Below are 17,534 nucleotides of genomic sequence, written 5' to 3'. Positions count from 1 at the left end.
GCATTAAAGATACGCACGTAAATGAAATCAGTTCCATCATCTTAGTCCTTACCTTTCCACTAAGCATTGAGACGAGTCCACCACCTCAAGCTTCAGGATGGGAAACCTTACCGATTACTTAGGCAAAACGCAGTCTTCTCCCCAGATGGACACAGGTACTCTGCGCAGAGACATGCTTTCTTTCACCCCCATCAGCTTTTACAAGCAAATTCCTAACAAGAGCTGAAGGATATTGCACAACTGACTCTGTCCCAAGGTGTGCTACTTGGATTTACACCCTCTTATTCCGATGTTAGAGAAAGCAACATATTTTTTTTTAAGTGTCCATCTAACAATGAAAGCCTACCAAAGTAAGCAGCACGCTGCACAAACAAGTTCCCACCTGGAAAGACGATACAAAGAAAAATGAGCTATGTTATGTACCTTAACACAATGCAGCTGCAGTTCAGCTAGGACAAGTAGTTCAGGAACTTGTACGGCATGAAATGTGTGCACACAAGCTGAGCAACTTCAAAAGCACACTTTGAGAAGTCTGAGCACCAACAGAGTGCCAAGAAAATGACAAGTTTCTGAGCCGTGGTTCTGGGATGAAAGTTGCTCCAAAGCAGAAGGCGCGTGCTCCTGCACAACTCCAGGCTTCAGCCAGCCTCCGAGCACCCTGCCGAACCTCGCAGCCCGGACACTTGCAGCTGCTTCTGGGTCCCAAAAAGCGTCCCAGCAGCAGAGACCTCTTTCAAACGGGTATCGCCTAGTCACTACCGTGCCGACAAGCAGCAGGCATTTTTGGGGACAACTACCGCTGTAATTGCTGACAGCGCCCAGCTGACAATTTGCCAACAGCGAAAAAAAAAAAAGTCCCTTCTTTAAGCCACTTTTTATAAACTTTAAATCTTGATAATTTACTCCTATCACTGTATATGAAGCGTGATGATCTGCAGCAGCTCCCATTCCAGGGGGAAGCTGTCCTTCTAAGAGGAAGCTGTCAGGCTGATTAATACCAACATAAAATTACATTATTAACATTACTGAAGGGCAGATTTTTGCTGAGCGTGAGCTGTCATAGCTGCTCCAATGAATTTTAGACTGCAAACTGCCACAGACCTTACCAATAAAGGAAGGTTGCCCCTTTCATTCCCAGGAGCAATGCTGAGGCAGGCAGGGGATGAGAGGACAACGAGAAAAGGAAAGGAGGGCACCAGGAGAGAGAACGGCTCGGAGCAGCTTCCCTTGCTGGGGAAACGGGCAGAATAAGCTCTGGCCTCTCTTGCTGTGCCAGTAGGACTGAAGAGGGGTGTAGGAAGTAGAGATGCCTTGAGCTGGGGAGCATAAGAAACAGCCAAAAAGCCTCTTCCTTGCAAAGAGAACAGACAGAGATGAGAGCAAGTGGTAAAAGGAGATGCGAGACTGGGAGAACACGCAGGCGTCGGGAAGAACTCACAGTTCCTGCTGGATAGGGGACAGGACGGATCAAGGCAAAGGCAGTAGGTCCCACGCTAACATCACGTTCGTGCACTGTGTCGGTTCCACCTGCCCAGACAGCACGCGATACAAACCCGCGTGGTTCTACCGCAGGACGTCCCAACTCAGCTCCGCTGACCTGTAAGACTTGCAAACCATGGCGGTCCCTCGCCAGCCACTCATAAAGGAGGAATGAGGAAACCAAAATCATAATTAAAAGGCCAAAATTAAAGGATGTAATAGTTTCAGTGAAACCTGGGGATTTTTAAGCCACTCTTGTGGATTTTAAGTTTGGGCAATGCTCTGCTGCCTGTGGTTCTCCAGCTGCCCCCCTTAGAAACTTGCTTATAGAGATCCTCATATATTAGTGCATTCAGCACAATAAAAGCCCATCCATCAGAGTCAACTTGACAAGACACCTTTTCCTGCAAAACATGCAGGAAAGATAAAGGGTGGTTATTCATAAACTTGTTTTATGGGTACACCTCTGGAAAGCACCTTAATAACGTACTATATTTGGATCGCCACCAAAGCCTCACGCCTCAGTTGTGAACACGAGACATTTTGTATTTATGACAGGCAAGAAACTTCGTGACAGACCTCCACTGGAAACAGCAACTGGAAATAATTCTCCTGCAAAACAGAAAGGAGGGCACCCACTTATTTACAGATAACCACGGGATGCTGCTCAATGTTGTTACCAGGATGGGGGAGCTGAAAAAGAGAAGAATTTCTGCTCTAATCCGGCAGTCAGCTCTGGTCAGCACACACCAGAGAAGTTTACTCTCTGTATATCCACACCAGCAGCCTTCAAGGAAACAGCTCTGGCTGCAGAATGAACCGTGACATTCATCACTGGCAGCCACCACCACCAGCAGCCAACCACAGGCTATTTCAGGAGCCAACTTCTTCTCCACACTGAGCGCAGGGTGAGCCTTCCGACAGAAATCTGGCCTTGCACGCGGTGCTTCAATGCAAGTTGCCAGACATTTTCTTTCTCCCAGATCCCAAACGTGAATGGACCCAACAGAAGCCACGCCATGGCTTTTACTGCAGTGAAGGCCATTAACACAAATGCTTCCCTGAAGAGCACAAGGAGAGTTATATTTCTATTATTGAAAATGGCATTTTGTGTTGTCAGCAAATGCTCTGCCTCTGCTTCTTCTGCCTCACCCCCGTGCTAATGGCCCAACACCAAAAGGCCTTGCTGCCTTGTCAGCTGCTCCAAGATAAATATTAACGAAAAGGTATGGGGTGAACACTCAAGCAATTCCTCTGAAGCTACTTTAAATAAGTACTTGAAAATATTTTTTACAGCAAACCCTTTCTTCTATTTGCTGGTTTTTGCTTGGGTTTCTCCTCAGTCACGTTTAAAGCTCACATAAAAATAGGTCTGATGCGTGTGAAAAGCTGGCAGGCAGAGGACAGGAGCTCTGCATCTCACGGCAAGGGCACTCTGAGGAAGCGAAGAGCAATTTGTCACAAACCTCTCGGGGCAAAACCTTGCCCTCCGAGGGGCGGCCTTGCAGGGTGGGCTGCACCTCCCAGTGCTCGACCTCTGGGCACCGGTGGCCACTGCCCCGCATCTCCTACAGGCCACACTGTTCTGTCCTCAGGCACATTCCTGCTTCCAGGACGGATCGCGGCCGGATCCTCTGTCCGATTCTGAATGAAAGTTTAATGAACCTCCACTCATAAAATAAACATGACTGAAATGAACGTTACGCTCTGAGTAAAGGATCCTCCTCGTGCCTCTGAAAAGCATTTACAGCGTTCGTGTGTCCTGAGTGCTCGTGCAGGGGAAATCACCGGTAATTTGTTCAAGGCACGGTTCTGCTACGTACCTGCTTGCAAGGATGATGTTTATGCTCGTAACAGGCAACGTGTGGTCTGAAAACAGCAGCCAGGCACAGCACTTTCTGCTTTCCTCCTCCTCCGAGCAGACATTTTCAGAGAAGGCACGCCACACGTTATAAAACAGCCTAAATCCCCAAGTAAATGTAAAATGAATAGTCTCTCGTTCGCACTTTCTAAAAATAGCCCAGATGTACATTGTGCTATGAATAATTCCTCAGTTTAGGAATACTGAAGTGCCTTTTAAATTTTAGACTGCGCAGTCTGCAATTTGGACAAATGACATTGCTCAGGGCTCTTCTGTTCAGGAGGGTAAGCCGCTGCCGTTTGCTCTTAATAGCGCTGTTGCCAGCGCTCCATTCTTCAGTTCTGCAGGCTGATTTGCTTTCCCGATGCCGTACTTCACACATCCATATTCATAAAGGCTACCAAGGGGGTGTTTTCCATTCATAACTCACAGATATCTTTACACCTGCCAATTACTACACCCAAAGTCAACAGAGACAGGGATAATCCCAGCTCGTCAGGCTTGTCCTTAAGGGACAGGCGATGGAGCTGCCAAGGCCAGCTGAGACCGGCATAATAGAGGAGGAGCAGCTGCGAGAGAAGGAGACAGCAGCAGCAGCTGCTTCCACCAGCCAGGGTCACCCTTCACTGTCCCTGCTGTCCCCTCAGCCATCTCCCCCAGCTCAGAAATCCCGCTGGGACCCCTGGAGCTGCCCCCTGCCCTGCCAGCCCAAGGCTCTCTCTGCCCAGCAGCACCCCTCTGCCTCCCGGCCATGCCCAAGGCTCGTGGTACAGCCAGGAGGCACGACCCCGTCTCGCTTCCAGGCCTCACCAGCCCCCGTGGCTTGTCTAGCGTGACCTGAGCCTCAAGGTTTTGAGCTGAGCCGCGATAGTTTCTTGGTATCTGCATTTTGCAGATTATCAGCTTGAGACAGTGCAGCTTGGTCCGTGAAGACAGAAAGCATTCACAACTGCGCTGAAATCGTAACGAAAAGTGGCTGGGAAATCTGTGGCCACTAAGCTCCTGGACTCCAGATGCCTCATCCAAAACTTTTTTGTATTTCAGTCTGCTCATGAAGTAGCATGGGCAAAATAAAAATAGAGGCTTCTCAACAAAGAGGAGCTAGGTAAACACATACGCCAAATCCAGAGTGGGTCGTTTTGCAGAAGCATAAACACAACATAACTGTTTCAGTACATCATAGAAAAGAAGTCTTGGAAAAACCTCATCCGACTTAAAAGGGACAGAAATAAGCCTGGACACGCATTTCATTCACCAAGTTAATTAGGAACTCGATTTACTTGCATTAACCACATATTGATCATAGCAATTACTGCTGATGAAGCTGGAGAGCTGCTTTAAGCATGTGCCAGGCACAGCTAATGACACGGCTCTCCTCTCGCTGACCACTGCGGGAACAAGAGCCCTCTGAAGATGTACCTCTGGTGTCACTTGCTGATTTTCTCATCTCGATGAACTTAACTCACAGTTACTTAGAGGCAATTTAGGAAGAGCCATGCTTTAATTGACAGTTAATTGCCCAAGGGCTTAATTGCTTCCTTACATGTGAAGTTGGACAGGAAAAAACTATCATTAGAGCCTGTAATTTAGAACAGAACTTTCTGGCTCCGAGCATCCCGGCCTCAGAAGGGCCTATAAATAGCAGGGATGGGAGCCGTGCGGCGCCGCGTCGCACGCAGGAGCTCGGGGCCAAGGCCCCGGACCCAGTGGCAGCAGCAGGACGGCCGCTGGTGTCATACCTGGAGCTTGGTACTCACCGTGGCTCTGCCAGCAGGAGCATCGCGTCGGGTGCCGCTCACCAAACCCCGCCTGGGTGCCCGCTTTCGGTTAGGACAGGAACATCGGGGTCGCAAGCGGTGACCTCTCTCCTGGCCCACACACCACGACGTGTTCGAGCTCGCGGTGAGCGTCAGCGTGTCGGGTTATTCCGCTCACAGCAAACTGAAGAATACCGAGCGGTTACGTAACGGAGGCACCAAGGACTATCACAGCAATGTTGCTTCCCCCAGTCTTTGCATAACAGCCGTCTTAAAGAGCTATTCTCTTCTTGTTTATTCCCTTCTCCTGAAAGCCCCAGTTATTCCAACAGCTCACCACGCTGTGCCCCAGCAACTTGTAAAGCAGAAGCTGAAATCCCGCTCATCGGGACAGGCAAATTAATGCAGCCTGTATTCACCGCGCTGTTTGTACAACGTGAAGGCAAACTACATCCTTACCTCAACAAACAAAGCGAAAGCCGGCACCGCGCTGTAACGCCAGCTGCCTCTAGAAGTGTTCCACAGCAGTTTCTGTCAAACAACTTCTTAAAGCTTTTACCCCTTTTTTAAAATTTTAATCTCAATAGAAGAAAAAACAGACTTTAAATTGCCAATCTTCCTACAAAACATTATGTTTACATCACTAAACTTTCTCTAAGCGTGACCATAACTAACTCACTCCCCCCCTCGCCATTTCGGGCCACAGAGGAGCTAACGCGGCCAGCTCCGTGCCGCTAACTGGGCTGCGGCACAGCCCAACCAAAGAGGTGAGAGAGACCGCGCGGTGCTGGGGAGGAGAACAGCGGGGATCTGGGGCTCTTCAGGGAAACAGCTCTAAAAACGGAACCTGCAATCCTTTGACTACGCAGCTCTGCTAATTAATTCCTGGTGGCGATGGTCGAGGAGAAGTAACTTTATTCCATTCTGCTGCTGATTTTCCTTTCTCTTGCCCTATAATCGTACACTTTGATATCACTTTGGAGTGCCTAATAAAAATATGCATAAATTCAAAGGGACAGATTACAGACGGATCAAATACTATTAAATCACAGTCTCTTCTCTTGCTCCATAACCAGGAGCAGAAGAACTCACCTTGCACGCCTGTGGTTTTGCTGTAACAGAAAAGCGTGTAAAGGTTTAAATCTGAAACAGCAAGAGAAGCAAGCAAGACTTACGGGGTGTTCAGTTACTCGTGGAAATCAATTCTGTAGTGAACAATTAGCTATCCAAAAGATAGACTCCAGAAACTTGAAGCGCCTGGGTGCCTCCATCTCATTTAACTTGAGATGTTACGTAATTATTTAAAGTTACGTATACAGTCACTTGGTAAAAATCTTAGAAAAAAATAACTAGAAGCACCTGTGGCTGTGTAAATGCCGAAAATATTTTGTCATTAAGTTCCCTGTTCGACTGTCTAGCATTGTGTCTACCACACCTCCTACAGAACGGATTTCCATTGCGTTACTCCATAAATTTAAGGGTATTTTAGCACAGACCCCCATGCAGCACGCAGTACGAGCCACCTGGCCACACGGCTATCGACGTGTGAAGACACCAAGCCCAGGAGCCAGATCCACAGCTACAGCTCCCTCCAGCACCAAGCACTTGACAGGCGTTAAGAGGAGTATCTCCAACAGCTCTCATGGAAAAATTAATCCAGTTTCAGTTCAGCAGCCCCAAACCAAGCATCCCCAAAGGGAACCAATTTCAAGTTGATACCAAAATGTACTTCACTAGGCCTAAAGAGATCAGTTTATAAATTAGCCACAGAAAAACAATCCTTATTTTGGAGCATACATTGCAAGCCCCCGCTGCCCTCAGTTGAAGGCTTTATCCCAACCGGGCAACCGGACCAGCTGGAAAGGGATTTTCAATTTGAAGGGAAAGATTTTTCCCTAAACAGTTAATTCCTTTACTTAGAAAGCTTGGAGGGAAATGAGTTGATAAGTAAACATAAAAACAACAAAACATTTCAGCAGGAACGAGCATTTCAGGAGGGAATGTAGGTTTTTATTAATCAATACGAACGGCAAAGGCAGAGGCTACCCTGCTAATCCATGCTGATGTCTCTCTGAAGCCATCCAACTATGGCTACATCTGTTTTTTTTTGCCTCAAGAGCCAAGAAATTAAAAACGAAGTGCGTTGTGCTCACAGCACAGTACTTGTTAAGAAGGGAAAGCCTAAATTGATACAACTGGGGAATCATGTGAAAGAGAAAGACATGGTCCTGTGATCATTTATTTCAGATTCCTAGCAGCTCCTGGGGAACCATTCGCATGCCTGCATCACAGGCAGATGATTTTATCTTTTGTGAGTAAAAAGGACCCGCACCCTAGTGGAGAGCTATGAAAGGATTCATTCCCACACTGGAAATAAAGCCCTGCACTCGTTATGGAGCTTTATTACACCACATAAACCCCACAGTGTTTGCTCTTCGCATCCCAAAGCCACTCATGCTACAATTAAACGTCACTAGGTAGCTTTCTGATCCTCGTTTTTTACTGCCTATGGGAAAGCTAGTTTTTAATATTTGGTATCATTAAACGTTTAGCTGGATGCTTACACGATCCTCAGCCCTGCGATATCTAATTTGGGCCCATCTGTTATGAAATGACTAGGGCCCAATTCACCGGGCTCACATCAGACTTTCTGAATTATAGAGACCAAACCCCCACAGCAGTAGGGGAAGGTTCCAGAAGTAGTTGCGAGGGGTGCTGATCCCCGTGACACGGATCCGACCAGAGGAGCAGCAGGGCTGGCCCAGGCGCGAGACGCTCACTGAAGTTACCTGGCACTGCCGGAATATTTAAAGGTTGTTTTTCTGAGACGCTGCAAATCCATCGCTGCACGGTCACCTCTCCTCAGAGCTCACCAGATGGCATCGGGCTATTTGGGGACGCAACTGAAAGACACCACCGGGCTGAGCTTTTAAACAAGGTTTTATCTAACACCCGAAGCCCCTTTCTGAACACCGACGACTGAACAGAAAGCTCTTTTGTCACAGCAGCCAAGCCTGCTTCAGAGTGGGCTGACATTCCTGCGAAAGAATGAGGCGCCTGAGAGAGCAAAAGCCTTGCAAGGAACAATTGCCTTCTATCGAGGCACGATGCGAAGCAGGCGGATTGGGGTTTTCACCAGTTTTTGTTTCCCACACACGACGCACTGTTCTTCTTTGCTTTCTCGCCCTTTCCTTACGGCGCCCAAGCACAAGCGCTGCCTGCTGGGGAAGCACCTGTGGTTTCTGCAGAGAGATGTATTTGCTGGGCCACGTGTGGGCCCAGAACTTCAGCAAATTAGCAGAACTCTACCTGGAGTGGATGACTTCTACAGGAGATTAATTAGGACTCCACAAAGTGCCAGAGCACTGTCAGGCAACTCCTCGCTCTTCCCACATGAGCTGTTGGCCATCAAACAGCTGGATGTGCGGCACTGGCAGATCCCTGATTATCCAGCGGACTTCAGAAATAGCTTCAAAACAAGGAATTGATTCATTTGGCATTACAAACAGCAAATTTAACTATGGTTCCCCCAACCCCTGCTGCGTTCCACGTCTGTATCGCTTAAGTGATAAACTGGTAGGGGAAATCTAGGCAGGCGATGAGTAACAGCTTTTCTGGCAAGGGGATAAATCAGAACTCAATAAGAAGTCGGATGCTGCCACACAGTTAATGGTGAACAGTTAACATGCAAAGCTAACCAAGAAGTAAAATACTTGAACCTGTTTTGCAGTGGCTTTTTATTTCACTATTGTTAGTACCTATTGCTGTGCCTGGCCTTGTTCTGTGAATTGCATTCGACACCTCCGAAAGGCTACGTGCTCCTGCTGTATAATCACAGACTGCTATTCACTTGAAAAAAAAAAAATAGAAGATTTCCTCCCAAACCCACATGATTTGTGTAAAAACACTGCTGCTCCTTCAGCAGGGGAGACAGGGCAGGGGGAATCTGTGACTCGTTCCCAGCAGGGAAAGCAGGACAGGGCATGAGCTAGGAGCTGAGCGTAGGCCCAAGGCTGGCAGCCCCACAAGCAGTCTGACCAGAGCGTGGAGTAACTCCGTATTAACAACAATCTGGAGAACAGTGGAAAGGGGTATTGGTGACTGGGAACGGGATGGAGAAGGTGCCTCTCTGTTTTGTTTGGGGCAGTGCTACTTATTAACTGGCTTGGAAACAGCATCCCAGAAAGACGAGAGACGCCTGGCACGAGGAGATTGATGAGCGTGTCGTGGTGCTGCAAAATTCAGCCCTCGGGTGTACAGACCGTCAGTCAAGGAAATTATAATAGCAAGGGTGATAGATGATGGGGAGCTGGCCACTGACAGCTTAGCTCGGAGAGAACAAAGGGCAAAAACTGTACGTTTAAACCTTAGGCTTAGAGGGAGAAACAGAAGGGCGGAGAGGACAGCTTTCAAGGACTCCCCCAGAACGTGGAGAGAGAGAAAGATGGGACAAAAAGGTGCTGACAAAGGAGTATGAAGGAGAGGAAGAAGATAAACTAGTGCCCAGGAAAGGCTGAGATAAAAAACACTGGAAGTCTGAGTCGATCGCGATCATAGGATGAGAGAGAGCTACAAAGAACACCAGAGAGCCCCAAGTTTTAGGAAGAAAGATGCTGTCAAGGATGTGATAAACTGCAAATCTCGCATAAAAACACAAATGAGAACAGTGAAATTGAATATAAAATTTTGCCATAAAAACGACTGTATCAAGACCAGGCTACAGAAAGGATCATAACGGCAAAGAAAAGCTAAAGGCAAAGAAGTCTGATTTGTTTTTCCTCTCATGTTGGGGACTGCAGCTATGTCAGTATCAACCCATTTAACGGGCAAAGAGTTTGTGGGTACAGCTCAAACGAATACGAGAGCCTGGGGGGACTGCTAGGCAGGAGGTGCAGAGTGTCCTCTGAAACCTTAGGAACAGCACCCCTCGGTCTGCTGAAGCACAGAGGAATACGGAGCATCAGTGACTCAAGTGTGACAGACTGGTGCCAAAATACAGGCGGAGAAAGGCACTCAGCAAGAAGGAACCAAGCAGCGCCGGTGGCACTGGACAGCTCTTGGGGTGCACCAAAGACATTGGCATTTACCTACCTGGCATCGCATCCTGCTTAAGTGAGAGACAGGTCCCAGAATTGTTCTAGGCAATGCTGGGATGGGACAAGATAACTTGCAAGGGGTGCAACCGGGTTTGGCTGGCTGAGCTACGCCAGAACCAGCTCCTATTTATCGGGCCGGGGGCTGTTTTATGCCATTTCCCAGCACAGCAATGCTACAGCTCCAAGGAGACCTGAAAAAAGCAAACGGGCTTCTGAAAGGAAATCAGCGTTTCAGTTCTACACATTAGGATTTCCACTCCTTCCAAAGGACAGCACGCTCCACCCAAACTAACAAGTAACTGGATGACAAATACGTGAATCTAAATGCAGCGCTGGGAACAGTTTCTTCTCTGCTGAAATTTTCAGATCCATTTATAGCATTCATGATTTTTTCAGAACTAATTTAAAACAGTTCTCGCAAGGTTAATTCAGTTCCTCTGTCCACTGTCTCTATTTCATTTCTGGTTCTCCAGCAACGCAGCTTAATCCCTCGCTCTCCAAATTCTTTATAAAATTATATGCTTACCACATGGGTAATCCTTATTGACAAGCAACCCATTAAAAGCAGGACTAGATTCCTAGAAGGCTTATATGAAAAACATAAAATAAAATAGCTTCTTTAGGCTCTGGAAACAAAACTTATAAAGCAACAATAACAAAACCATGCTATTATTTCTAGAATAGCGTACTTTGAAGTATAATTCATTTTGCATGGAATCAATTTTAAAATTACAGGCTCACTGTTTCTTGTCTTAACCCCTTGAAAACGTTGCCTTCAGAGCAGGTTGAATGAATCCTAAGAAAATTGCTACTCTAAAATCTCTCGGAGCCTTTATAACTGCAACATCTTCAGAGTTTTCAGCCCTCAAGTTTGTCACGTGAGGCTGTTTTCAGTGCGTGCAAGAAATTCTCATCAATTTGTTTATCTATTTCTCTCTAACAGCTTGAATGCCTTCTGCCATACAACGCGGATTTAACACCAGACACCTCTTTTGTGGCTAACTCAACAGATGGAAGCACAAAGTCACTTCTACCGCGTTACCTGCTACTTCCACAAGCTCTCCTACAAATCAACCGGCGACGAAGTGCTACTCCCAGGTACGTTCATCACAGAAGGTCTGTCTTCACGTTTTTTAAAACAAAGCCAGAGGAGACACTCACCTTTATTTTTATGAACGTGACAAGCAACCTTTTTTCCTTTCAAAGTTGCATTAATACTTATTTGTGGACCGACAGGTGGTCCGAACCAGACTACCAGGCTCCCTCAGCTAAATATTTATCATGTAGGCAGACAATGTAATCTGTATGGAAAAAAATCCACCACCAGCCTCCAAAATTTGCTCGATCATCGTCACCACGGGTTTAAAACAAAGTGCCAGCAGTGGTCTAAAGAAACTTTCTGGAGTTACTCCTGGACCTGCGTTACGCTCAGACCGATTCCAGCGAAGAGCCAGATGGCGCTAACCACACCTGGACAGGCAAGGCCGCCCTGTACCAGACCCAGCCCAGACAATTATTTGCTTTAAAACTCACCAACCCCCAAACCAATCCTTCGAAAGGCCCGGTCCCCTGAGCCAGGCGGGCAGCAGAGCAGAGCTGGCTGCCACCCACCGCCCCGCTCCCTTGGCGCGGAGGAGCAGACCAATTAACCCACCTCCCGTGGTGCAAGGCAATGCGGTGTTTGTGGCCTTATTCCTAAAACTCGCAGCTATTATTAGATAATCCCTGACTTCTCTCGCTAAGTTCTGCTAAGCCGAAGAGGCGACACAAAGCAAACATCAAACGGCACGTCTACTTCTACGTTAAAGGAATTAGAAATTCATAACTGCAGCTGAGAGGATGCCAGGCGGGTCAAGCTGCACGAAAGCCAATTTGGAATCGCACACATTTCCAACTGCAAAGTGAAAATAAATCACAACACCGAGAATCTGTGAAATGCGGTCAGCGAGGCCAAGACAACAGGAGCCACCTTACCAAGCAAACCTAACAACACGTAATCTCGCTAAGATTGAAGTTTGCTGCAGTGGGAAGTGCTGGCTCACAGGAAGGCAGCACCTGGTCTCTAGCTTCAGCTCCTAACTCAGTTTATCTGTGTCACATCCAGGAAAGCAAACCAAACAACGACATCAAACCAACACCACCAAGTTCTGCCAAGTAACTCCTATTCCGGTCCCAGGTGGGCAGTCAGTCCCTTCCCTATTCTAACCTCACAGTTTTTCTAGGAGCACGTAGCTCCATTTTTGCCGCCTCCTGTCTGTAGAACGCGCCTGCTTTCTCTGCAAGAGCACTGCTAAGAATAAGCTGCTTGTTAACATGAAGAATGCTGCACGAACTCCACGTCGCACAAACAGAGGACACAGCCTTCTCCTTAGCAGAGCGACGGCTGCGCTACACGAGGTTTAGCTCGCTACAGGAGAGGCGCACGCACCAAGGGAGGCGTTTCACCGAGAAGCCGTTCTGCACGCCAGCTCGGGGACACCCCAGAGGTGCCAGGCTGCGGCACGTCACCGGAGTTTCTGTAGCTTCCCTGACAGAGCCTAGAGCTGGTGCCAAGAGAGCCGCGTATCTCTTCCAATTGGATTTAGGGAGCTCCAAATATAAAGGCTTTGCAAAGCTATATTTTACTTGCCTTTTAATGGCTGGAAGGAGAGGAGCGGTGCTGTTGCTCCTGCTGCCAACGCGCGTTAGCTCCAGAAGTGCAGCAGCTACTTTTAGCTCCGAGCCCTCAGATCCAGCCCCCACAAAGTTTCTCCTCTCTGTTATTCTGTCTGTTTTGGAGCGCTGCGATGCTGTTAACTCCGCAATGAATATTAATAGCGCCTCGGAGGAGATTTGTTCTGTCTCTACTACCCCCAGCATATTCTGAAGCACTTGTAAACCTGCAGTAAGAGCTTACCATATCAGTGACAAGGAATTCATTGTACCCCTGTACAATGGGTGCACACAAACCGTGCATGCCAGCACCACGTTAATTACCGATCCTACCTTCTTCCCAAGAAACACGTTCTTTCACGAGGCACAGACTACGGCTGGCTTACGCTGCTGCAGCTGGAAATCGTGCAGGAAAGCACCACTGCTTGTCTCCTCTACCTCTGCAACGTTTCTAAAGGAACAATTACTTCTCCCATAGTTTCACAGACCGACTCAAAACCACAAGCAGGTTAACACCCAAAACCAGGCACAGGAAGGAGAACAGGGGGCAGCAGCAAAGAGTTAGGACACCAAGGCCAGAGGAGCTAAGCTCACCCTTGGAGTCAGTGAAGGGGTAGGAAAGGAAGCTTTTGAATAAGAAAAACACTACCAACAAGTCACAGGTGTAAAAAATACAATGGAAGACTGGGTGGGGTAGAAAGCAGGTGCTGAAACGCAGAGAATGAGTCACAGAAATACTTTTAAGTTTATCACAAGGATCTTAACTTAATGTACTGCCTTCAGAAGGCAAAGCAGGTTCTTTCTGCCAGGGTTGCACAGAAAAACAAGTGTCTGAAAGTACAATCTTTGTACAGAGAAACCCAGAGGTCCCTGCCCCACGTTCCCTCTCCTCCCTTCACGCTGGCTCTAGCGTTAGTTCAAGCCTGCAGCCACCGGCTGGGGGGAAAAAAAAGAAAGCTTCTGCCAATTCAGCTTCCTGAAGCCCCTCTTGCCAGTCAGTCAAGCATCAGGGCAGGAGGAAAGCAAGGTCTGGGCCAGCAGCAAAGGGAAAGGGCCTCCTTCAGATCAGCCTGACACCCCGCCACCACATCCTGGTTCCTACCGCTGAGCACCTTGGCGTTCAGCGGGTGAGCTGCGAGACACGTGCCTGGGTGAGAACTAAACGCCGCCTTCCCAGGCTCCATCTTCCTCCGGAATAACTGAACGTCTCTGCACCTTACGGCACGGCAGCTGAGAGCACAGGCACAGCTGGGCACGACGGCAGAGAAGAGAAGCTGCAGCCGGTTGGGCCCAGCACCACGCTGCCTTGGTCTGCCTGGCTCTTCCCCCGGGGCCGGATCCTGACGAACACAGGCGGGTGGCTTTGAACTCGCCGGCTGGCGTTGGCTACTTCGCTGGAAAGAACAGAGCTGGTTAGAAGAGGCACGCTTATCTCGGTGGAGAAGCTCCGCAGGGTATTTGTTTACCGTGACGGAGCAGGCTATTAGCGATTAAAGCAGACCCCACAAAACCCCACGTCGCTTTGCCTGAGGAGGTACCACCGGCCCAGCTGCAGGGAGCAGCCTCGTTCCAGTCTGCGTGGCTGAGAAGCTGCTACGTCCTTACTAAGCCAGCACCTCCGGGGAGCTGCGCAATTAGGAATGTCCTTTTTTTTTTTCGGTTATTTTAGCAGTGAAGCTGTGGAGGAAACAAAGTCCACGGAGAGCTCATCTAACAGCGAGGCAGAAAACTTCTACCTGCGGTGTTTTGAGTGTCCAGAAAAAGAAAACAAGCGGGGTAGGCAGAAGGTAGTGATGCTTGTTAGGTAGGTATGTGCAATAACTGAGGATCTGCTAAAACCACAGCAGCTGGGACAGAACAAAAGGGGTTGATCCTTTGGGAGCTGGGCATCTCTGGCGTCAGGCAGAAGAGCAGGGCCACGGGACGTTTAGGAGCCCGTGGCTGTGTGGCCCCAGGACCACGGAGAACACCTGGGGAAGAGGGAGGAGAAGCACAGGTAACGGGAGCTCCCCTCCTGCTGGCAGCTTGCCCTTGCACGGGGTTGGGTGAAACAGGAAACCCGACAGGATTTTAGGACCTGTATGTTGGCGTAAAGTCATTTAGTGCAAACAAAGTAAATGTCAATCTGCCGGCACCTCTGGATACAGCTGAACACTAAGAAAATACAGACTACAGCCTGGGGAAGTCTGGTTCGAGCTGGTTTTGATGAATTTGAAAAGAAAGAGCAGGAAAGAGATGGCAAATCTCCTGATAACACCCGCTCTGACTTCACACTGCATCACTCACCGGAGATCAGTGCTTTTTAACCGCGTCCAGAAACTGAAATGTTCTGCCAGAATTGTTTTCTGCCTTTTTTTTTTTTTTTTAGAAAAAAAAAAGACACACAATAGTCAAAAAAAAAAACAACGTATTGATCACATTGAAGGTTTTCTAAGAGGTTTTCAACAAATGTTTAGACAACATTTCAGACCCATTAGGGCATTTTTCTTTTTCCTAGTATAAAAGTATTCCTGCTGCAGGTGTTTCTCCTTCTCGGAGGCAGAGAATACCAGGACGAGCACCTGAAAAGCAAAGGACTCCCGAGCTCTCTCTGCTCTTTGATGCCGGCGGGTACCACATCTGCCTTTCTTCCACAGACGCATCTCTGACAGGCTAACGGTCTAGCGCAGAGTTTTTGATCAGCTGGAAATACGTAACTCAGGAACCACTTGCTCAATTATTTTTTTAAATCCCCCAGTCCCTAGGACTAATCAGAACCTATTAAAATTTTAACACCTGTTTCACAAAGTTTTAATCCGCAGAGTTTGATTCTGCTTCCCAGTCGCTTAATGGGGCCAAGAACTGCTACATGAGAAGAATTCCCACTGTGCCTCTAGGACATTTCTGGTGTGTTCCAGGCCTCCGTGCAGTCACAGCTTGCTCTATTTCCTTCTTGCCAAAATGGCCTCGGAATTCAGCATGAAATCTCCACGAACTGTTGCCACTTTCTGATGCGTTAAGATGAAGTCTCATGCAAACATTTAGCGTCCAATATCACACCGAGGGTTTTTATTTCTGCATTTAAACACCAGGGCTTGACAATACTGAGACCGTGTGTACGTGCGCAAATACAAACACCTAACATACACTGCTCCTGTTACAGCTGGCAGACTAAATCAAAAGGCGCGTGTCCCAGGAAAGCTGCCTGGTAAATGAATTTCTTCCAGTGCCATAGACGTTTAACCAGGGCCTCAATTTTGGATGCTCCTTCTCTCCCGACACACCTCTAACTTAGCGGCAGGAAAGGCTGGTTGCAGGCGTACAGGGCTTGTCACAGAGGAAGAATTAGCTGGCATTTGCTTGTACCATTTGTGTATAATAGCTGGGGCCTTTCCGATAAGGCAAAGGAGGACCATTTCTTGGAAAACATGTACAAACACTTATAAAATCCTGCCTCGGAAGAAATGTATATTTAATTTCATGTATAATTAAGAATACCAACTGGAGCTCCATGCGTCGCAAAGAAAGAAAATCCATCCTCCTCGCAGGGTAGTCCACAGGCACGGTTGCTCAGGCCAATCACTCGAGCGCGTAGTCCCCCGGTCCTGCCCCTCTGTGCAGTCGTGTTCCCAGAAAACAGTAAGACGTTTTTGCCTGATTATAAGCAGAAGTCGAGTGCAAAGTAGGTTTTTGTTTGTTTGTTTGATGTAGGAGAAAAAGCAGACAGAGTGACACCACGTTACATCAGGCAGCAAGAGAGGCTAGCAGCTCACCGCCCTGCGAGCTGTCCTGCCGCGGTCATCTCACGCGACTAGAGGCAGGCTTGGAGGGGAAGACGTTCAAACAAAAAAGCATGCATGAAAAAAATCTGCACAGTTTCTGGCTATGTGGAATTCAGTGTTGTACGATTATTATGCTGTGCTTATTGGTTCTTCACTGTTGTAGCTATGGAAAATATTTTGAGATCTCCTGGAACACGACTACTATTTTTTCTTCTTTATTTAACCGTAGAGCACTGAAGAAAACTGCCTGTGACCAGTCAAAACATCATCAAATTACAGATGAGTTCCGTTTCAACTGCTTTTTTCGCTTCTAGAGCAACAAGATGAATTCAAACTACTTTAATTTCTTCTCCCAGACACGCTTGCTCTGCCAGCAAGTATCCTGCAGCTTGCAGCGCAGCTGTAGCGGGCATTCCCCAGATGTGCTTTTCTTGCCTCTCACAACCTTAGGAGACAGCCATGCTTTCTTGCAATAAAGCTGCTCAGGTGGTAAAATAAAGAAATGGTCTCACCTTCAGCATCCAAAGGCTCCCAACCAGAATGACCCTGGTGCCTGATTTCTGCCAAGTGGTTCCGAAATTAAAAACGTACGCATTTTGGTGCACTGAACAATAAGCAGACTCAGACTGAAAAGTTGTAATTGTTCGGGGTAAACAGCCCTTAGCCTGGGGCAAAATTTTCTCTTCTACCTTCTGTAAGACGTAAGCCAGATTTTCAAACTGAACTGTTGAAAACAAAACCGTTCGCTGAACTCGGGAGGCCACTAATGCAATCAGTGGTTGCCACGGGATGGTCGTTACCTCAGAACCAGACTGAAGCATCACGGTGGAAAACAATCATCTGTTGGGACTGGGAAAAATGAAATAACCACAGAGCACAAATATAACTGGATCCAGATTTTAAAACAGCATTATTTTCTCTAAAGAGA

General features: G+C 47.8%; 1 protein-coding gene across 3 annotated transcripts in view; it reads right to left on the bottom strand.

The window, feature by feature from the left end:
- Positions 1 to 17,534, bottom strand: part of PPM1L (protein phosphatase, Mg2+/Mn2+ dependent 1L) — an 85,661-nt gene that overhangs the window by 49,163 nt on the left and 18,964 nt on the right. Inside the window, exon 1 of one of the 3 annotated variants that reach the window (XM_083848737.1) lies at positions 13,179 to 13,433. The exons of the other annotated variants lie outside the window; for them this stretch is intronic. The gene's annotated coding sequence lies outside the window, so the exon portion shown is untranslated. Of the gene's footprint in view, positions 1 to 13,178; positions 13,434 to 17,534 lie in introns of those variants that run through there. 3 annotated transcript variants of the gene reach the window in all.

Source organism: Anser anser, assembly GCF_964211835.1.
Source record: "Anser anser genome assembly, chromosome: 9".
In the NCBI taxonomy this organism is placed as follows: Eukaryota; Metazoa; Chordata; class Aves; order Anseriformes; family Anatidae; genus Anser; species Anser anser.
Note: the sequence above shows the minus strand (reverse complement) of the source record. Positions and strands in the feature narration are given on the sequence as shown.